This window comes from Ambystoma mexicanum, chromosome 1q, assembly GCF_040938575.1.
Source record: "Ambystoma mexicanum isolate Mex_15411 chromosome 1q, UKY_AmexF1_1, whole genome shotgun sequence".
NCBI classification, from domain to species: Eukaryota; Metazoa; Chordata; class Amphibia; order Caudata; family Ambystomatidae; genus Ambystoma; species Ambystoma mexicanum.
Genome location: NC_090922.1, coordinates 517,546,651 through 517,569,968, shown reverse-complemented (window position 1 = coordinate 517,569,968; position 23,318 = coordinate 517,546,651). Strand labels below are relative to the sequence as shown.

The 23,318-nt window shown below is 47.2% G+C and overlaps 1 protein-coding gene across 5 annotated transcripts in view; it reads right to left on the bottom strand.

Moving 5' to 3' along the window:
• Positions 1 to 11,077, bottom strand: part of ARHGEF1 (Rho guanine nucleotide exchange factor 1) — a 1,792,426-nt gene extending 1,781,349 nt beyond the window's left edge. For 3 of the 5 annotated variants that reach the window (XM_069640913.1, XM_069640921.1, XM_069640916.1), the window contains exon 1: positions 10,888 to 11,074. The gene's annotated coding sequence lies outside the window, so the exon portion shown is untranslated. Of the gene's footprint in view, positions 1 to 10,887 lie in introns of all 5 variants that reach the window. The other 2 variants (XM_069640923.1, XM_069640922.1) reach the window with 2 other exon arrangements.
• Positions 11,078 to 23,318: the final 12,241 nt, after the last annotated feature.

Genomic DNA, 23,318 nt, shown 5'->3' with positions numbered 1-23,318 from the left:
GCATTGGACGAGGGACATTTTGTTCTTTATTCCGAATTCCCAGCTTGTTTCCCATCTGGCTCCCTCTCGGGAAAACAAAGGAACTTTATAATCTTAGAGAAGCACAGTCACCGTAAACAACCCTATATGATCAAGGATAGGCGTCCCCTACCACGTAGACCCAGGGGAGCAACAAAGCAAGTAAACAGGGAGAGACGGGGGGGGGGGTCACATGGGGCAAATTGTTGAAAAGATCTAGCGAAATAAGTAACCATCAAATTGAGAGCCCAATTAGGGGATAGGCCAGGTCAAGGATGTTATAAAATCAGATAAAATCAGATAATCTTTATTATACACAAATAAAATTACATGACACATAATGCTGAATCCATGATAAAACAGCATAAAAACAATGAATAGTAAGTATGTACAGGTAACATGCATGATAACCGAATGAACACTCTGTGATGCAGAGTGAACACCAATTGCAGTCGCACCCCCCCGACCCCCCAAAAAAGAAGGCAGTTGTCTGGGGGAGCAGGGCAGACACAAATCAATGGGGGGCATAGCAACAAAGAAGGATATCTTGTTGGAACCCTATTGAAGACCCCAGTCTTAATCTACATGCACAATCCACAAGTCAACTTTACGACTAACTAGAACTATTTCCTCAATTTAGAATAAGAGATAAGAAAGTGCAGAGCTTGCAAAATTGCAATACCTCTCCAGCGTCATATTCCGGGATGGCATTAAACTTTACAAATTATTGGACAGGCTTGTAGTGCAGAGTTAATAAAAAGGTGCAGCCTACAGCACTTGTCACCATTTCAACCAACAGTCAACCACCGGTACCTAATGTGGCCTACACCATTCACATGTGCCACACTGGTATCACGAAATAGGTAGTTTCGACGACCTTCAAAAATGTCTAAGGCATCTATCTCTTAAGGGAGAGAGAGATGGCTTGACAGTCTTCCTCAGGACAGGACAGAAATGGTTATAAAATATAGGATATATATGGTCAATGGAAGGACATTTAGATGGTGTTCCTTTTGTCCTTTCCAAACTTGGTTGTTCTTCTGTTTCTGTATATAGTCCTAGCGTTCCATCTTTGTCCAGTTCATCACTTCAAAATTTGAAAGGACCAGCTCCTCCTGGGTGAAGCCACACGAAAGAGAAGAGAAGACCCCTCCGATCTGGGGTTACATGTCTTGTTAGAATGAAGCTCGTTTCATTTGCAGAGAAACTCGATATTAGTCTCACCAGCTGGTTTTCTACTGGCTGCAAGTCCAGAGCGTTGTCCTCCAGTCCCGGGGCTCCTCCCTGCCCTCTGTTACAATATTGTTTACCTACCGTAAACAACCCTAGCAGGAAGAACAGAACTAGCTTGCTGCACTGGACCACCAATCTTGCACAAATCTCTGAAAGGGCCACACGGACCATGATTTAAAAATGTATCAAACCCAAGAGCTATTTGTACGCCTGCCTTCGGTCACTCACCCTCATGTTGAAGCCAACCCGTTCCACCTAAAAAGACCTCCCAATGTCAATACTCCAGTCAGCTCCCTGAACCAGGCTCGGGGAAACCGAGCCCATAACCTCAGCGTTCCGCCTTTCACAACCACCGTGGCCCAATGTTGAAGCAAGCTGGGCTTTGAGTTAAGGAGAGCAGAACGAGAGGGACTACCCTACAGCTTCTCGCAAAACAAAGAAACAATGGCAGCTACATACAGTGCCACTACACATCAGAGGGCTAAAAAGGGACTGTTTGCCATTTACAGTGCAGAATTTTGCCCTCGCATTTACTTCTCAAACACCATTTCCTAAAATAAATCAGGAAAAAAAGTGTTTCACAAAGACAAGCACGCAAACCAATAAGCATACATTTAAGAATCTGCAAAACCTAAATGCTATGGGAATGTTGAAGCACCGGCCCGGGATCTACAAAGGAGTTGCATCTTGGGAACTGAATCACACTTTTGCACTTCCCAACAATGAAAGTTGTTAAATAGAACAGGTGCTTATTGGATATGTTTCTAGAGGCCAGATGGATGTCCAAGTTAAAAGTTTCAATGAGAAGCAAGTGTGAGCGACCACTCTGAAGCACGGTACACCTACAGAGATACAGCATGCTGTGGGGATTTGCATTCTGGGAGCCTCATCTCTTATTTGACTGTTGAGATATTGCTTTTCTGTGAAACCTGACTGCACTGAGATGGTGACCCTATTCTGCAGAACGCAAGAGCTTTCTGACCAGTCGCTCAATTAGCACACTTTTCCAAAGAAAAAAAGAGAGCTCATAGAAACATTTCGTCGGTTTAAGTGTCCAATACTAAAAAGTTTCTTGACTTCAGGAGAAACATTTTTTTAAAAAAAATAAACACTGCACATTACAAAACACCAGGTGTCATGGAACTGCACTGGCAATCCTCGCACACCTGCCTCATCTTCCAAGACAGCCTACATCACCAGTAGGTCAACGACAACCAGTGTCCAGTCCTATGCTGCAGAGAAATTGAAGATCCCCAGGAAGGAAAGACACAACACGTACCCAACCTCTTTCCCTCAATCGCACTATCACGTGTTTGTCTGTTCCTCTTTCTTACAACCTGCAATTGGTAGCCAAGTAAGTTTGCACTATATGAGTACATCAATCAACTTGGATATTTTTAAAATTACAGTTTTGAGTGCAATCACTTTTTATGGATAGATTGGAGGTTGGTTTAGGGTAAGGTAGAGTAGAGCAGGTTCTAAATGTCGCTAAGTGTTCACACAATGATATGCCCTAAACGCTTGACCGATATGGTCCAATGGTCTTTTATGCCACCAATCCGGCTGCAGCATTGGGATGACTCAGAATTAGGAGGCGGGTATGTTGGCTGATTCAGCACATGGAGATTGATAGTGAATAGTGTTGTGAAGATGAGGCGGACACAGGTGAGTTAGATGAATAGATTTATTTAAGTTAATAAATCAGAAAAGAAGACCCCACATCTCATGGCCTCCCTTCCCTTCAGCTCTTTCCTCCAACTGTTTCATTTAGAACCAAACAAGAAACCAGCATCAACATTCCAAGTGACATCATAATGTACTCTCTCCTCACTAGAAATCTCCTCTCGAAAGGAGATACACTACAACACATCTCCCTTCATTATTTTTTTTTTTATATATATCTGATCACCTTTTACCTTTCGGCATGTTACACTAACACCGTCTCATTTCATACAATAGGTTTAACTCAAACATTTTACACTAACTAATTCACACTATAAAACTTGTCTAGAACAAACGCCATGGATTGCACAGTTGCCATTCCCTTCTTCTTCCTCCTGGGTATACCCCCACTTATGGCCTTCACACATTTCCTCTCCTCCCACTCTATCTTTACTCCACACTTGCCCTCCAGCAACTCGCACAGCCCCTTTCATGACTGCCACCACTCTGACAGGATCCGAATAAAGAGATTCCCCCTTTCTCCTTATCACTGCTTTCTTTATCCTAATCCAGTCACCACACTCCACACGCAATTCCTTCTTTCCTCTCCTCAAGTTTTCACGCTTGACCCAATTTGATTTTTTTTCCACTAACGATCTTCTCACTTCTTCCACAACAAGATCGGTCTCTCTACATCTTCCCAGCCATGGCGGACAAGCCATGGAATATGGCTTCCTTCCCCTCATGAGCTCAAACGGGCATAGACCGGTCGTAGAATGCGGCGCCATCCTCAGAGCCCACATTCTATTTTGTATTAGAGCTAGCTTGTCTAAACCACACTCCTCTCCCATACGTACACTCTCCATTGCACACCTATTCATTCTCTCAACTACACCATTTGACTCGGGATGGTACAATGAAGTTCTTTTGTGACCAACCCCACACTTCCTCAAATAGTTAGAAAAATTTTCTCCAATAAACTGGGGACCATTGTCGGTCAACACGGACTCAGGCAAACCTTCACTTGCACAAATTTCCTGCAGAACCTTTATCATACTTTCACTCGTGATCTCCCTCACGACCTTAAACTCCACCCATCTGGAAAACAAATCCACTACCAAAACGATATACTTTCCCCGGGCATAACCCAGTTCCACGGGACCTAGTATATCCATGGCTATATCACACCATACCCTGGATGGGAGACCCACATCCACTAAAGGTTGCTTTCTGGCCGCTATTCCCTTTCCACTCTCAACACAAAACTGACAATTTGCTAAACGATCTTCCACCTCCTTGTCAAAACCCGGCCACCAATAATCTTCTCTTAACACTCCTTTGGTCTTGGTAACTCCAATATGACCGCTATGTGCTAAATCTACCACTTTCTTCCTTAAACCCATCGGTACCACCGCTCTATCCCATCTGAACAAAATTTTATCATTTACAGACAATTCATCTTTCACTTCCCAAAACGGCTTCACTCCTTCCGCCAATTCCACCTTATTTGGCCATACCGTGGTTTCAACATATGTGATCACCCTCCTTATGATGCTATCTCTCTCCATTTCATCCAACCACTCCTGCTTGGATACAATGCCATCAGTGTTGACAAACACCAATTCCATTTCCTCACTTCCCATATTCTCGGTTGCTGCCACCCTTATCCTTGATAAACTGTCGGCTAAAACATTTTCCTTCCCGGGAATGACCTCCATTCTAAAACAATGTGTCTGCATCCTGGTAACCCACCCTGCTACTCTTCGGGATACTTTGTCAAGACCCTTATTCTCAAAAATAGCTTTTAAAGGTTTGTGATCCGTTCGCAACACAAACTCTACACCCCACACAAAATTTCTGAAACGTTCTACAGCCCAAAAACATCCCAAAGCCTCCTTCTCCAGTACCGAATATCTTACTTCCGCTCCCTTGAGACCCCTCGAGGCATGGGCGATTACCTCTTCAGAACCATCTTCTTGCTTTTGAGATAACACAGCTCCCAGTCCACTCTCACTAGCATCAACTGTGATCATGGTTAACTTCCTCGTGTCAAAACACCCTAATGGACCAGCCATATTTATTTCTTCCTTTATCCTGTTAAATTCCCTGTCACACTGGTTATTCCACACAAAATCAGCACCCTTCTTGAGAATCTTTCTCATCTCCTGTACCTTGTCCGCATAATTTACCACAAATTTGTGATAAAATTCCGTCATTCCTAAAAAAAAAGAGCGCAGCTAATTCTTGCTCTTAGGTTTCTCAACACTCTTAATGGTATTAATCATATCTTCCTTGGGCTTAACACCATCCCCCCGACACCTCATGTCCTAGATAGTCTACTTTCGTCACTGCAAACACACATTTCTCACCTCTCAAAGTAATGCCTCTCTCCTCAAATATCCTCAAAACCTTACGTAGATTTCTGTCATGTTCTTCCATCGTTACAAAGCTCACCAACACATCATCCTGAAAACAGAATACTCCCTTCAGTCCCTTCAACAAACGATCCATGATCTTCTGAAATACTGATGAAGCGGACGCCAGCCCAAATGGCATTCTCCTAAATTGAAAAACACCTTCATGCGTCACAAAAGCTGTATCCTTTCTACATGCCTCCACTAATTCGACCTGATGATAAGCTGATGTCATATCTAACTTAGAGAAAAATCTCCCCCCACCCACCATGGTCAACATTTCACCCATGTTGGGCAGTGGATGTCTGTCCACCAACACACACTTATTTAACTCCCGCATGTCAACACATAACCTTATGTCACCTGAACTCTTCTTCACAATCACCACTGGGGATACCCATTCAACCCCCCCAGCTCTCTCAATCACTCCTGACTCTAACAACTTCTGTAATTCCTTTTGCACTTTCTCCCTCAAGGCTAGAGGCACCGGCCTGAGTTTTGCCACTATAGGCATACTATTCTTCTTCAATGTTATCTGGTGCTGAAACCCCTTTACCTTTCCCAACTTCTCATTAAACACTTTCCTAAACTCCGACATGTACCTATCATGACTTGCAGACACTTTGGATATTTGCAGCACTTGCTCTGGGTGATTGGGATCGAGTCTGATCCCCAAATTCTTTTGTTCTCTCCATCCTAATAAAGATTGTCTCTTCTTGGTGACATACACTTTGCCATCACAACTGCGACCCTTGAATTCAAATTTACTCCATACATAACCCAGTAAATCAATGCGATCTTGATTGTACCCTCCTGGATTTATGTCGGGCTCTGATAACTCAGATACTACCCCTTTCATCTCGCACTCAAAGGCAACTCTGGATATTAAGGTTATTTTCGACCCTGCGTCAGCCATCATTGACACCTTATGCCCATTCACCATTACCACAGCGCAAGGTCTCTCACAATCCTCAAGATCCCCACCATTTGTAACAACATTAACTGTATTCACGATAACATTTTGTAATGGCACCACAACTTCATCTTCTGATGACCTTCCATCTTCCTCCTCATTTACATACAATACTCTCCTTTGGACTGTTTGCCCAAATTGGTAGTTCTTGCAGCACGATGCTAAATGTCCTCTCCTTTTGCATTTTGAACATGTACTTTTCCGCCCTGGGCACACCACAGATGATGCAAAGTGCGTTGCACTAGCACACCGATAACACAACCTTTTGTCCTTCCTTTCCTCTCTCTTTTCCCATTTCTGCATATAATCTTGACCCTTCCTCTCTTCCGTATTGTTCTTCCCGGACTGTCTGTTTCTTCCTTTCCTTTTGTTCTTTCCCTCGACTACGGATAACACCTCCGGTTTACTTTCTTTGGGCTCCCCTCCTTCAGTTTTGGAAAGTCGGGCCACACATGCCAGGGAATGCTCCACACGTTTCGCCAAGTCCAATACCTCATCTAAACTTGGCTCATCCTTTAGCCACAACTCCTCTCGTATCTTGTTGGATCGACAATGTGTCATGAATTGATCACGAATATGTTCGTCGAAACTTCCTTGAAATTTGGATGTAAGAGCCAAATATCGCAAGGCAGTCACATAATCCTCAACAGATTCACTTTGAGCTTGTGTGCGCATCCGGAAATTGTACCTTTCCAAAATTGTGCTTCTTTTTGGGTTAAAATGTTTATCTAGCTTCACTAATGCGGATTCGAACTCATTCAATTCATCCCCACTCCCGTCACTCACAAGTTGTGGTAGAGTTTCAAAAATTCTTTGACCCTCGAAACCCAAAAAATGTAACAGAGCCAACTTCCTCGCGCTAGAATAGGCTGTCCAGCCGGCTGCTTTCATGTAGTGCAGAAAACCCTTGCGCCATTGGGGCCACATAATTCTCGCCGCACCTGGAGCAGGCATAAAAATGGGGGGTCCCGATATTCCTGGCAAAGCTGCCATTTAACCTGTCTGCAGAATGTCACTTAGTATGTGGCTTCTATGTTCTCCCTGCGTTAGGAACTGCTTTTGCACAGTTGAATTGCCACGCTTCAATTTTCTTTAATATTTCTCTGTGAGGTCGCTTGTCCATACATTTAGGACTGACACTGCAACACCACACTGCACAGTATCTTGCTTATGGTCGAAGCCTACCTGCCTGATGGCATGTTTTTTTTTTATATTTCAGACCTCCCTGTTGCACTGATACACCAAATGACATATGAAGTAACTCAGCTCCTCATAAAATGGCCACGCCCTTCTATTATGTGGTTCACGGTAATGTTCTGCTCACATGTCCCTGTGTTAGGGGAAATACGGTACTCTGGTTCAGAGTCTGCTTCCCACGCCTTCCCTCAGCTGTCTGTGCCCGGCAACACAGTGAACGCTGCGACAGAGCCACTAATACGTTCGGGCACTTACTTCGTTGGAGATGTGTGTTGGGGAGGTGCGTACACACAGGCCTGTGCACAGGGGCCGCTCAACGCTCGGAGGAGCGGAACAGCCGACACACAGGCCTGCGCACAGTGGCCGCTCAACGCTACGGTGAAGCGGAGCAGCCCTCCCAGGAGTTCTTCAGACGCCGGCAGCCTCTTCTAATTGACAGCGCCTGCCCAACTGGAACGTTCGCGCTGCGAGCCGATCAGCGCAGCTCTGATCCCAGCAGCAGATCGGATCAGCCGATCACGCAGGCCCGAGCAAGCAGCCCCGAGCAGCGAGGGAGTTCCTCTCAGCAACCGTTGTTTGTGCTGCATTCTCCTTCAGAGGCCGCACTCGGGCAAATGAAGTTGGCCTTCACGCGCCCTGCCGGCGCACGCAGAAAGGGCTTGAAGGGCACGACTGGCAGCAGGGGATAAGTCCACTTCACAGGCCGTACGTCTCGCTCAAAGCTGGGCCCACAGGAGCGGCCTATCTAAGCCGGGGTCTTCTCTTCACCTGCGTTCCATGGCCTCTGATCCCATCCTCGTCGCCATTGTTGTGAAGATGAGGCGGACACAGGTGAGTTAGATGAATAGATTTATTTAAGTTAATAAATCAGAAAAGAAGACCCCACATCTCATGGCCTCCCTTCCCTTCAGCTCTTTCCTCCAACTGTTTCATTTAGAAACAAAAAAGAAACCAGCATCAACATTCCAAGTGACATCATAGTGTACTCTCTCCTCACTAGAAATCTCCTCTCTAAAGGAGATACACTACAACAAATAGCATGATCACGTGTTTGTCTGGAGGACAGTAGGATCACAAAAGCATCCAAGTCTTGTTAGAGTTTTTGACCGGCAATCCTAACTGGCCAACAAGTAGAAAAGCAGAGACAAGAATGAAAGGTAGGCTTTAAAGCAATATTTTAATATGTGCAAGTCAAAGAGTTTCTTGATAGCAAGTTTGTTTTTGCTGATCTTAATAAGGGAGCAAGGTAAATGTTGGAGGGTAAGAAGCAAGAGATCTCTGAGAATTCTACATGTAGCAGGGATAGAGTATAACTAAAGGGACCTAGTTTGATTTCCTCTTAACTGCGGGCCAAGAAGAAAAAAACAGGTAAACTAGTTAAATGCTCCAGCGGAGCAGTTTTGTGATAAATCATTTTAGCAGCAGCGCTTAAAAGTTTACCTTAAAACAGGAAATGACAAATGCACAAGCTGTTTTGAGGGAGTTTTCCCAGATTTTTTAAAAAAGCACACACTGTTCATTTGCTCGATTGCAGCAGTGATTTTGCAGGGACTTTTTATCATGCCTGGGGATTTGGAGAGGCGGCAGTAGTCTGTGGAATTTAAGTAGTTGAGATTTCCATTATTAAAAATTAATGTGGCTTAATGGGGGAGGAGTCGGGATACCTCTAAATGACTCGTAGGAGTCATATTCGGACGCGTCAACTGGCATTAATGTCGCCTTGTTGTTCTTTAAAAAGAGACTTGGTATATAAGCTTGCCATGGTTTTTTAGTTCAAGAGGTCAGATTTATGAAGTGGCCCACGGATGGAACAATGCATAAAAATTGATGTAAAATGTGCTAAAATTTATTAGCAAACAAATTTCATTAGCAATTTTGTACTAATATTTAATGTCAATAAAATTAGTAGTACCCCAAGACAAAGAATAAGCAAGAATGCAGAAATTATTTCAATGTACTTCTGAAGTACAACATTAGTACAATGTAGAGGTTGGCTGCATGAATGTACAAACAAATAATGATAAAGAAAGCTCTGAAAACATTTTTCCGTTCAAGGCTCTGTGGGGTTGGGTCATGCAATCAGTGTTGGGTACTTCATATTGGTAACAAGACGTCAATGAGTTACCCTATCGGGAACACTCGGGGGTTTGGTGGAGATGATCTCACTATACTATGTTTTGAGCAGTGTTTCAGTTGATGTGGCCAATGCAGAAGTTAGGGGAAAAAACAGTGACAAGGAAGACCACATTAGGTAGGTGTAGGAGGAGCAGGCAGGGGAGATTCCGTTTCTTTTGGATTTTGGGACGGTATAACAACTGAGGGATGAAGGGGCGGACAGCATGGCGAGTAATAGAATGGCCAAATTAACTGTTCAAAGTGTCACCTAAAGGTCAAGGTGCAGCTGGCCACTATGCCATGGATCCAGAGGACTATAACCATACCATACAAACGTGGTTGCGAAAAGGAATTTCTCAGCGAGGGGCGCATTCAATTAGGAAAAGCTTCCAACATGTATAACGACGTTTCTATTCCAAAATTGTATTCAATTGAACAAGACGTCGGACCTTTTACGACATTGTGATCGAGATTTTGTAGGGCGAACGTTAGTGGCATGTTTTTTGCATGTATGCCCAGTCGTACAGTTATACAGCTGGCGTTAGGGATGGGCGTTAAGAGTAAGCAAGGGAAATACTGAAAATAGCAGAACAAAGAGACCCACTGCACACAACATATTGTGCACTTAGATCAAATAGGAGAGACCACACAGAATAAAATTAAATAAATGGAAGCGGTACAGATGCCTTGAACGATACATGAGAATTATATAGCCTGGGCTTTTTAAAATAATCACAATCAGTATACAGGAAACACATACCGGGGAACACAAGAGAGCGACTGCGGTAGAAGCCAACGATCCCCTTAATGCGATCACCAGGTCATGATATAGTTAACATTATGTGCAGAAATAAAGACAGATCTATCTTCCCTCAAAATTCTAAAAGTTTTATCTACACCTTCATACTGGATAAGGTGTTAACGTCTGCTACTGTATCTCACAAGCCAGATAAACCATTTAAACGTTCGGATTTTACAAATATTATGCTCTTTACTGAAGAAACTCGTTTTCGTAGCATACTTGGCTCTTTTAAATAAAATATGAAAGAGGGGGGTTTATAAGTGAGACCTTTAGTTATTAGGATGATTGCTCAGGAGGGTCCAGAGATGATATTATGCCCTCCCCCTTTCCGTGTACAGGTTCAGACGTTTTCCGGGTTCAGTACCCACCCAGAAAGCCCCTCTCAACACATCACATCGTTGCACTCACTCTATTCTACATTTTCCACGGCAGGGATCCGCTTAACAGACAGGCCAAAGTTGTCGGGTTCTTACCTGCAGAAGGGCGCTCCCAGCCCCGAGGTTCCCTTTCACAGTTAGTCCTGGTTAGAGGGGAGACGCAAAGACAACAAAAGTCAGGCAGCAAGTTCTCTTCGGAGTGCGACCAATCCCCGCCAGCTCTCTAACTCTAGTTCAGGAGCCACGGCGGCAAGGTGACGCCTGGGGACACTAGAGGCCGCTCTACCAAAACAGAGCACTCTACTGCCTGCACGGCCCAGCCCAGAGTCAGGCACTAGAACTAAGACACTCGCTGCCTTCGCCAGTCTCTAACCAATGACGCACTACCGCACGTTTCCGCCTACACTCAACGTTCTGGACAGAAGCTGAAGTTGTTAATAGGATGTGCCTCCCCTGAATGACATAGCGGGGAGATCCCCATTGGACACCCCCACCTCCTTTGGTCAGTATAATAAAACAATGGAATGAATATACAGACAACTTTTTAAAGGTTTTTTTGGAAAATACAAGGTCACAGTTTCATAGCTCTCAACCATTTGTGTTGCAAAGGCGGGTGAAATCACCCGATTTTGTTTTTGGCGGGTGGGACGCCCATTGAAATGAATGGGCGTGCAGGAGGCTTGGCGGGTGAGTCAGCCCTTTAGAAGGCGGGTGACACCCGCCAAAAGCGTGTGTGTTGAGAGCTATGCAGTTTCATAGCTCTCAACCATTTGTGTCGCAAAGGCAGGTGAAAACACCCGATTTTATTTTTGGCGGGTGAGAGGCCCATTGAAATGAATGGGCGTGTAAGAGGCTTGACGGGTGAGTCAGCTGTTTACAAGGCGGGTGACACCCGCCAAAAGCGTATGAGTTGAGAGCTATGCACTTTATTAGGAGCAAGACAACTTGGGATGGTCCCAGCCACATAACAAAAACAGTCAGATACGGGTGAACCATGTCACCTATTAGCCACTGGCCCAAACTGCTGTTTACTCCCAGCTACACTGGTACTACCAGCAGGACACTCAGGGGCACTGACCAGGAGGTTGTTGGCCTAGAGCCCTAAGGAAGGGAAGTCAGTACCCGTCGAGGGATCGGCTCGAGCCCGGTCAATCCCGAGCTGCTGCCGCCGAAGCTGCAGCGTGAAGTCCCTCATTGGCTAGGACCTCCCCGATACTCCGCCTGTAACAAAAGAAGAGAAAATAGGAACAAATCATACAACACAATACACTTATCTTATGACTACATTTAATATGTCACTACTTTTACCTCACTAATTCTATCGGTGACGCGAAAGCATCACCCTGATCCTACTATTACTACACGCCTGCACAGGTTAACTCCAACTCACATTCTTTCCGACCTTCATCATATTTGCACCTGACTTTCACTTATCCGGTGTGGGTGGGTGGGGATTAACACAAGGCGGGAGCTGCTGGGCAAAGAGACTGATAGCCCGCAGCTCCCGCCCTTATAAGCGTCCCTGGGGAAACCCGACCGGAAGCCAGGTCCCCGGGGACGCCTCTTCTGCCTCGCCGAGGGGAGAAGAGGAGAGGCATGACCAACAACCGGAAGGGAGCGGCCAGAGGGGACAGCCCGCTATGTAGGCTGTCCCTCTAGCGCCCCCTGTGGAGGCCGGTCAGCCTCTTACTGGTGCAAGCAACGGAACCCTTCAAATTGCTGAACCAATCAGCAACAAAATCTGCGTCTAACATTGTTCTTGTCTGCTACGGTAGTGGCAGAAGGGTCATTACAACCATTAGTAAACATTTTTTTGAAGTCTGCATACAGCGTTTTATAATTTATATACTGCACAATGACAAATGGTTTACAGTGTTTTGAAATTATTTCCATATTGTTCTACATATTTGTGCTCGTATTATTCTGTTAAAATAAGCACAGGGGAGACCACCAGGGGGCGCGGAACCACATGGCTGCCTGAACACAGGCTCCCATCCCTGCCAGCAACTATGAGAGGATACTGAGCGTACGTACCCGAGCCAGAGGTTTCCGAATTCACCACGGAAAAGCGGCGAACATACTGAGGCACCCCTGTGCGAGATCCTGAGAAAAGTGCAGAGCTGAAACCAGCCGGCGAGAAAGCACAGGAGAGGCCGACCCGCTCCAGGCAAACTGTGTGCTAGGGCACCGGCAGGCACCCGTGGGATCACTGGTGGTGCAAAGGAGAAGGTGGAGACCACATCCCCTGTGTGAGGGGGACACCCGGTGAGATCAGGCAGAGAAGAGCTGAGCCACATTGTACTACGCAGCAGCATTACAGAGCCTGACAAGTGTGAGGCTCGATAAGCCCGGTCCGGCAAGCCATATCCAATACAAGGCACAGGGCCCCACTGAGTAGTGCGGAGGAGGAGCTGACACCGCAAGCGGCGACCTAACGGGGAGTGCGACCCCATGCTGTGTAAAGGCACCCAAAACATAAGGAGCAAAGGGGCCACGCACCGCAACACCCTCTCACCCCCAACAGCAAGCGCAGCCCCCTACAGTGGCGGCACCGCGACAGGGCTCTGTGTGCTAGGGCACCTGCAGGCGCCCACTGGATCACTGGAGGCAGCACCGCGACAGGGCTCTCAGACCGTATGGTGCTGAAGCGGAGGACTTCACCAGGGAGGAAAACACAGGTCCAACCAAGGGAACGCAGTCCACAGGCAGTGGTACTAGACCAGCCCCAGAGTGCGGACTCTGTCAAATGTGCAACCCCCCACGTAAGGAGTAAGGACAGTAACCCCACTGAGCAAGAGCAGCGTGGGAGGGCTGCACCGCAGCCATCACAGCAAAGGCGTGGAAAAGCAGACAGGCAAGTGACAATGCCGGGGGCCACACCAGGAAAGGGACCAGAAGGAAGAATGCTCAAGGAGGCGGACATGTCCCATTTCACCACTAAAGAGGACTACGGGCACATACTGGTCGACATTAAAGCATACAAGCCTCCTTGGCTGACTTTAAGGGCAGGGTTACCACCATAGAAAGTAAGGTAGAAGGCCTGGAGAACTACCAACTCAATGCAGATCTCGTAGAAATGCGGCTCGATGATAGAGTTGGAGCTGCATGAAGAAGATGTCACGCTGAAGATGTACGACCTAGAAAACAGGGAGAGAAGAAATAATATTTGCATACTGGGCCTGTGGGAAACGCATGGTGAAACCCAGAGACAGGTGGGGGAAATGGTGCAAGCCATTCTCTTCTGCGCGGAAGGAGGTAAATCGGTGGAATTGGAAAGAGCGCACAGAGGGGGCAGGCCATGCGGTGAAGGCCCACGCAACATTGTGGCCAAGTTCCTACAATACAGGGATAAGGCAGAAGTTCTGGCCCAAGCTCATGAATGGAGGGAAATGGACTTCAACGGATCCAAGATCGTGATATACCAGGATCTTTCCAACTCAACACTCTCAAGGAGAAGAAACTGCAGACCCCTCACAAAACGGAAAAGGGGATACGGTGCAGGTGGGGGTACCCGTACTCACTGCAGTTTGAGGTAGACACGATGGACTACCAACCTCAGCGGACAAAGCAGAACAAGCACTTAGTCACTTAGATGCTGAGGAAATCTTGGACCCAATGGACAGCCAAGCTACAAATAGGGGGCAGCAGCCACGAGCTCCGGGCCCACAGAGAAGATGGAAGGGGAAGACAGGGCGTAAATACATGCACCTCAATGGCCCGTCGCCATCTAAAACAACCTGGAACCAGACGGAACGGACGAACCAAGCCCCAGGATCCTCCGCCCCTGACTGGGGGCACAAACACTCTACTGGCTTCCTGGCAAGGAACAGGACAGCATACTTGAAAGGGGAGTGGGCAGTCCCTCTCCCTAAGTGGCCCTCAACAGGATAGAGGGCGTCTTGTTCATCTTTGCAGCAGACTGAGGCTTTTTGTTCAGAGGAATGTTAATGTTTGTTTTGTTTAAGGGGGTCATTTTAAAGGTCGCGATTATCTATCCGGGATGTCACTTTCTCCATGAATGGTACTGCATGAAGCAGTGGGAGAAAGACATAGATGAAAGAGAGACGGTGAAAGTGAGGGAGAGGGTGAGAAATGATGGCATCGGGAGTCTGAATGTGAAAGGTATGAACTCGCCCACAAAAAGATCCCTGGTAGCAAAGGAATTTCGGGAGGCTGCCCTGGGCGTTCTGTTTCTGAAAGAAATGCAGCAAGTGAGGGGAAAGGAGCAGAAACTGATAGGTGCGGGTGTAGGGTAGGTATACTGGGCCTCTGGAGCTGTGAAGAATGGCGGGGCTGGGATCATAGTGCACAGGCAATGCAGGCTGCAGGACCCATAATCGACCGAGTGGTTGGATGGGCGGCTACTCATAGTGCAAGGCACCCTGGAGGACGCGCGAATAGAGTTGGCATCCCTGTACGCCCCCAACCATGGCCAAGTGGGGTTCATACAGAGCGCACTGGACCACATACAAGCCTTACCAGATGAGGTGTGCATCATTGATGGGGACTTTAACTCCTGGGCAGATGAGATGCTAGATAGGAAATCTATGAGAAAAGGGGACGACCGCACAGAAGAATTGAAACGGGGACACCTGGAGCGTGCCATTGACATAAGGGGCTTGCTCGATGGGTGGAGAATGAAGCACCTGGGAGAACAGGGCTACACTTTCTTCCTTCTCTGCACTTAACATACACTAGGATGGATTATCTGTGACTAAATAGGGATCAGGGTGGTAGAGTGCTGGAGTGTGAAATAAGACCGATGGGGTCGACAGTGCATGACATGGTCTGGATGACACTAGACATAGGGGGAATATACTGGGCACACAATAGTTGGAGGTGCAATGACCATCTTTGGAAGGACCCGGTATTTGCCGATCAGTTGTCAGGAGACATTGTTGAGTACTTTGAGATACATGACACGGGGGAAACAGATAGAAAGATAGTATGGGACGCAGGAAAGGCCACATGGCAAGGTCTCTTAATCAGGGATGGGGCGGAGAGAAAGAGGGAATGGATACTCCGAGAGGGCAGGCTGCGCCATGAGATAATGGAGGGGGAGGCGAGGTGCATGCGAAGGGTGGAGATGGAGACGGGAGAATGGAAAACATGCAGGAAGTGAGGGCGAAACCCTGAGTAAACTCAAATACCGTAAACAAAAATACTGTGAGAAAGGTGACAAGGCAGACACACTCCTAGCAGGGAGACTCTGGGCCCAGTGGGCATAAAGATGGGTTGCAACCCTGGAAGAGACAGAGAGGGCCACCAGAACCGTGCCAGTGGACATAGCAGAGGACGTTGCGATCTTGTACGAGGGCCTATACAAGACAGAGTCCCCCAAAGGGACCGGAGGGGGAGAGGCATATCTTGGGGGTATAGACATGGTGCAACTCACGGACGCTGACACAGAGCACTTAGAGAGTCCAATAACGGCAGAGCAAGTTCTGAATGCAATCCCCCGCCTCTCCAGTGGCAAGGCCGCAGGCGAAAACGGCTATACCATGGGGTTTTATAAGAGGTTCTCGGGTGTCCTCCTAGACCACATGTTGAAGGTATATAACAATATACTTTAGACAGGTGCTGCTCTGCATCCTTTAGCAAGGCATTGATCACTGTGATACCCAAGGAAGGGAGGGACCCATCTCGCTGCTAAATGTTGAGGAGAAGATTCTCATGCGCATCCTAGCTAGCCGCTTAGAGGTGAAAATGCCACGCCTGGTGCACCCAGACCAGGCCGGGTTCATAGCTGGTAGACAGGGTGCAGATGGGATAAGAAAAACAATAAATCCTATAGAACACGTATCCGGAGACCCAGGGGACTATGCACTCATGAGCCTTGATGCTGACAAGGCGTTTGACCGAGTAGAATGGGGGTTTCTGTTTGCAGTGTTGAGGAAGGTGGGATTTGGTGACAGGATACTGAGGGCCATAGGGGCAATATGCGCAGAACCCACAGCACAGGTGGTGGTGAATGGGAAAAGGTCCAGGGTCATTAGACTAGAGAAGGGCACTAGATAAGGCTGCCCACTGCCCCCCACTATTTGACCTAGCGATGGAACCTCCGGGCATAAAGATATGCCAAGATGAGCATATAGCGGGCATTAGAGTGGGAGGTGTTGAATATAAGCTTGGCATGTATGCAGACAATATATTGCTCCCTAACTCGAAGGTGGCCAACTTGGCCCGGAGTGCACTCCGGGCCATAGAGGAGTACGGGCGGGTGTCAGGATTCAAAGTAAATCTGGGCAAGTCGATCCTGTTCTCCATAGGCAAGGAGGTGTGTGGGCGCAATTAGGAGTGGAGAGACCTTGGGATCCTGGTAGAGGAAGGCAGCATAAAATACTTGGGAATACGGATACCCAGGGACCTTGACAAACTGTATAAGGCTAATTTCCCTCCGTCCCCCTGCTATGGGTACTGTTTAGGGACCTAGAGGCTTGGTTGAGGCTCACCCTTTCGTGGTTGGGAAGACTGAATGCGATAAAAATGACACTGATTCCCTGTGTGCTATATCTATACCAACCGCTGCCCATCGTGATACCAGACTCCCACTTGGCGGAATTAAAACAGGGGATTAACAAATGTATATGGCAAGGGCAAAAGCGAAGAGTCTCATACAAAGTGCCTACGCAGCCAAAGGAGCGGAGTGGAGTAGGACTACCTGACATGCGTACATACTACAGAGCAGCACCATTTAGAGCGCTGATCCCCCACCTCAGGCTAGATCACGAAAAACAATGGGTCCAAATTGAAAACTACCTCTGGAGATGGGCCACTATGGGAGAATGGCTCTGGACCTGCTGCATACTTTTCCAAAGATAGTGAGAAGACACCATATAACTTTCCCGCTGTTGGCCTTATGGAGGTCCAAAGGGAAGATGAAGGGAGTCACGACCTGGCCATCTCCGCTGAGCCACATTTGGGCCTGCCAATAAGAGAACACATCCCAGATCACGCAAGGTTCCAGGACTGGTTTGATGCAGGTTTGGAGAGGGTAGGCCAACTGGTGAAGGGGAGACCTTTGTAGGCATAGGTACACTAGGAGAATGCCTAGGGATAGAGCCACTCTCAATATTCAAATACCCACAGTTTAAGGGGGAACTGATGTCGACAAGGTGGAAGGGGGCTTTGCAAAGAGACCTGACGGATCCAGAGAAGGTGCTGAGCGGCATGGTGGCGTCGAGGGGATTGATCTCAAAATTATGTCAGGCACCCCAGACAAATCACGTGGAAACTCAGCACGTACCCCGTCCGCACCCCAGTCAAATTGCGTGGAAACTCAGCACGTACCCTGTCCGCACCACAGCAAATCACATGGAAACTCAGCACGTACCCCGTAAGCACCCACTTCACCCCGAAACAACACGTGACACCCGCACAAATACACTTGAAGCAGACCCCTCCTGACGGGACACCCACACCCCAGCTCCCATGACCCGTCCCGCCACCCTGCAGGCAGCCCCCACTACATGGGGCACTTCAGCCCCCATCACCCGAGCCCGCAGGCAACCCCTGCCACATGGGACACCCCAGCCCCCATCACCCCAGCCCACAGGCAGCCCCCGCCACATGGGACACCCCAGCTCCCATCACCCGAGCCCAAAGGCAGCTCCCACTACATGGGACACCCCATCCCCCCATCACCCGAGCCTGCAGTCAGCCCCCACTACATGGGACACCCCATCAACCGAGCCTGCAGGCAGCCCCTGCCACATGGGACACCACTAGCCCCCATCACCCGAGCCCGCAGGCAGCCCCCGCCACATGGTACACCGCAGCCCCCATCACCCGAGCCCACAGGCAGCCCACACTACATGGGACACCCCTATCACCCGAGCTCGCAGGCAGCCCCCGCCACATCGGACACACCCATCGCCCAAGGCGGCAGGCAGCCCCTGCCACATGGGACACCTCAGCCCCCATCACCCGAGGCCGCAGGCATACCCCACAACATGGGACACTCCCAGCCCCCATCACCCGAGCCCGCAGACAGCCCCTGCCACATGGGACACCCCATCACCCGAGCTCGCAGGCAGCCCCCGCCACATGGGACACCCCAGCCCCCATCACCTGAGCCTGCAGGCAGCCCCCACTACATGGGACACCCCAGCCCCATCACCCGTGCCCGCAGGCAGCCCCCACTACATGGGACACCCCCAGGCCAGCCCCCATTACCCGTGACGGCAACCTGCAGGCAACCCCCTCCAGACTGGACATTACCTGCATGCTGGATGCTGACATAGTGACACACGTTCACTCAGTCGATGGCGTGTTCAGGAACTAGCTTGCTGTGTAGTGATACCACCCTTAGCCTCCTGTCCACAAAATATCCTGCAAACAAGAAGAAGAACATACACCTGGTCCACAAGCTTCAGTGTCCCAGCTGATCATACACAATTGCTGACTGTAACCATATCCCAACATACACATCACAAAAGTGTATGTCAAAGTGAGGCCCTGCATGCCATGTGACAAAGTAATGTCAACAATACACATGTCCAAATAATCACACAGTGACAGAATGCAAAGCACCCTCGATTTGCGTCACATGAAGAGACATTGGCCTGGCGTGTCATGGCATGAACCTCAACGAGCAAACCTCACCTGAACAGATAACCTCATAAACACGAGTGACCCTCCCATGTGTGAAGGACATGACATACAATCAAATGACCTGTCATTCTGAATGCACATGTACACAAGTGTCCAAAGCCCAAAGAATCCTGGGAGGGGGATGAGAGTGAAGACAGACACAAGAAACTTGTTAGGGCAGGTGACATTGAGACGGTGCCAGTGCATGGGAAGTGATGATTGATGAAATGTGGTTGCGGAGTTGCCAGTTCAGCACATGTGAAGGACATTGTAACAAATACACCCAAAAAGACAACAAAGAATGTCTGCCCATCCGGTGTCAATTCCAAGCCTAAGTGCATGCAGGAGGTGCAAAATGTCGGTAGGTGTCTGTTGGCATACATAAAAACTGTCTAAGGATTGGGCATGCCAGGGAGCCAGTGCAGGTGTGCAAGTGGCGTACGAGGGGACCTTTTGGCAATTTGAGAGAGTAGCGAGCTGACCATAGCAGATTCACACAGGACTTCATCAGGGCAGAGGAGTACCAAAAGCACAAGCACAAAGGACGACTCAAGTCATGATTGAGTACATGGCAATCATACTGTGCCCTATCCACCAATACTGCAGCATTGTTCTGTACATGTGTAAAACCATACAAATTGAAAAAAGGTGCAAAGCAAGATGGGCAACTACACGAGAGACAATGAAATAAGGACAAAGACATGCTGGTGAAGGGCAAAGCACAACATGCGCATTACACTTCATCAAGCAAATCCTGGCCCAAAATTGAAAACATTTTACACTCCCATCACACACCCCACCCACCACCCTCCCAAGCACAGTGAGGAACAATACACATTGATGCTGCACATGTGAAAACAAATGCCACTACACTGTGCACACTCCAACTCCACCTTGACACCCATCCACTGGTCATGCGCACCAGAATATTCCCCATGCAAATGGATGTCAAACATGACACATGCATGCCAGTGTGCATGCACATGACCAACAATTTTTTTTTTATTTTACTTTTTGCAATTTACAAAAATGTTTTACAAGAAAAAGAAAAGCAAAGAAGAGAAGACAATACTGTCCTCATCTCCCTCCCTCTTCATCCAGCAATTACATCTGAAGTCCAAGGTAGCCCACATGCAGATCTTACGATTGTTTCCAGTCGTACAGGCCCCGGCCTGATTCCAGGTTCAGATCTTGAAGCTTCAAGTTCATGAAGAACTGCGAGACTGCTATCACATAGGAGGTATTATCCCCCTCTATTAAGCGGTTCCACCAGTCTTTTTCATTATACGTTGTCGACTCCTTAAATAAGTGGCCCAAGTGTGCTGTTCTCAACCTTAACAAAGAAGGACAGGTCAGTAGTAAATGTCGAAGTGACTCTATGAGGGTCTTGTTTTTACAGTAACGGCAGCTAGTGTCCTGTGTTCATTTCCTTATAGTTCTGATCTCGTTCATAGGCAACAAGTTCATTCGCACTCGTAAGAAGGTATCTCGAAGTGTCTTACTTGGGAATTTGTTTTAATAGTTTGGTAAGTCATTTAAGCCTCTTGTTGTTGGTGGCAGATGGTTTATCAGTTTGCTTCTCTGATCCAGAGATATCGTCTGTATCCAATCTTGTTCCTGCAGTTTTTGTTTTACGAATTCGGGTTTTGAATGAGTTCTTCTTCAGAGCTGTTTAGTTCTACTGAAGTTTTTTGATGTTCTTTCTCCCAACACGTCAGAATTTTACTTTTCTGTTCTATGGTTTCCCTGTGAATGACAGACATTACATTCAAGCAGGTAGTGGTCAGAGACTTCCTATATAACATTGGTGAATTTCTGACTACCATAGATTCCAATGATTGCAGACAGAGTTCATGGCGTATGGTCTTAGTTGATGTTGATAGCGGTAAATTCAGTGTGTGTTTCCAAAACGCACCTTCTAGCTGTTTCCAGAGGTCTTGTGGTATGGTTAACATCATACCCGCACCATAGATCAAAGACGGAATTATCTTACCCCTGTAGAATTGGATCAAAGGGATTGCTGTAAATCGGCCATATCTTCTGTCGATTACTTTCGCTTGACTTGCCAGTTTTCTTGCCTTTTCCAAGAGATTGACTTGCATTGGGTGCTCCCGTTTGTTGTTACTCAGGATTACCCCCAGATATTTAAATTTCACCACTTGTTCTATTTTCCCCCTTCCAAGATCCAACTAAAGTTCCCATTACAGGTGTTTTGTTTCTCCATGATCATAACTTTACTTTTGGCCTTATTGATCTCTAAGTTGTTCTTCTTATATATATCGCCAGCTCGTTTAATTGGCGTTGAAGACCAATCGGGGTATAGTCCATCAGAATGAGGTCATCCGTGTAGAGCAGTTTCAGGATCTTAACCTTCCCTACTGTAGGTGGGAAAGACTGGATTTTCTGGTTGGTTTCTTCAATGTCCCAGAGATATGAGTTAAACAGGGTTGGTGCAAGAGGGCAGCCCTGTTTCACTCCTCTGGCTGTTGGAATTAACTCAGATAACGCCCCCCCTTGATTTAAACGCACTCTGATAGAAGTGTCTTGATGAAGGGCTCTGATAGGCCCTAAGATGCTTACGGGGCAATTTCTTGTTAATTTTTCCCAAAGAATTTCGCGATTGACCTGGTCAAAAGCCTGGACCAGGTCAATGAAAGCAAGGTAGATCTTTGGACTGCCTTCGTGGATCTTACTTTTTAGAGTTGTTAGTAGGAGAATATTTGGTGCCGTTCCCCCATCTTTCACAATCCCTGGTTGTAAAGGGTCCTTGTGTCCCATAGTCCTCGACAATTTTTGGAAATTTTCGAGCAACAATGAGCCAAACACTTTCCCAACTACATGAAGTAGTGCAATTGGTCAGTAGTTTTTAGGTTGATCTCTGGGTCCCAATTTGTAAATCGGGACAATAGTTGCTGTAGTCCATGAAGTAGGTATCGATCTTGTCTTGATACAGTTTTTAATTACCTTGTGGATGAAGGTTATCCATTCTGGAAGGTGTTCCCTCAAGTCTGCATTGGTAATCCCGTCGGGCCCCTGGGCCCTTGAATCGTTCAGTTGAGCAAGTTTTCTTTTTATATTTTCCTGATCCTAGGTGTTCTCCCATGATGTTTTTAGCAGGTATTGAATTTTAAGTGAGTTTGCCCGTTCTTGTTTGGGCACGTATGGGTATCCCACTTTCCGGAATAGCTGTGTGAAGTGAGACAACCAGGCTTCTTCTCCCACAAAGTTATGTGTTGAGTTGATTTGTGAGTCTGTGGTGGTTCTGATTAGAGTCCAAAAATCTCTATTTTCCTACTACACACTGTTTTCAACATGCTAGCAGCATCAGCTTGATTCATATTCGCTTTGTGCTATCTTAGCCAACTTTTATAATTCCTTGTTACTACTTTTAGTTCATTTACCAATTCAGGGGAAGGTGTTTTATTTACTTGGCGCTTTAGTTTCCTTAATTTTTTTCTCTCCTCAACACTTTTGTTGAATTCATGTAAATGGGTTTTTGACTTAATATTTGGCCAAGTCTTTCTTTTAACTTCGTAGACTTCTAGCAGAGGTTGGTAGTCGATGTTATTTTCCAGGCCTACTTGCTGGTTTGTTCTACAGATGTTTGTGTATGAATCTGTAAATTCTACGACTGCATTGGCCAACATCCTTAGCTTTGTACCCCCTTTACACGTCTCAATCTCTGCTGCCATTTTAGATCTGGCTTTTCTTGTAGTAGTCCATCTTACCTTTAGGAGGTTGTGGTCACTGTTAACTGTTCTCACCACCTCATACTCAGTTATAATTTTGAGTAGCTTGTTGGAGACGAACATATGATCTAAATTTGCTGTCGAGTTGTTTCTTTCCCATGTCGGTGTTCTCGGGTTGTTCTTGTATATTGATGTTTCTAAGCTCTGGAGGTCCCAAGAGGACGCTGTCTTGATCCAAAGATGACC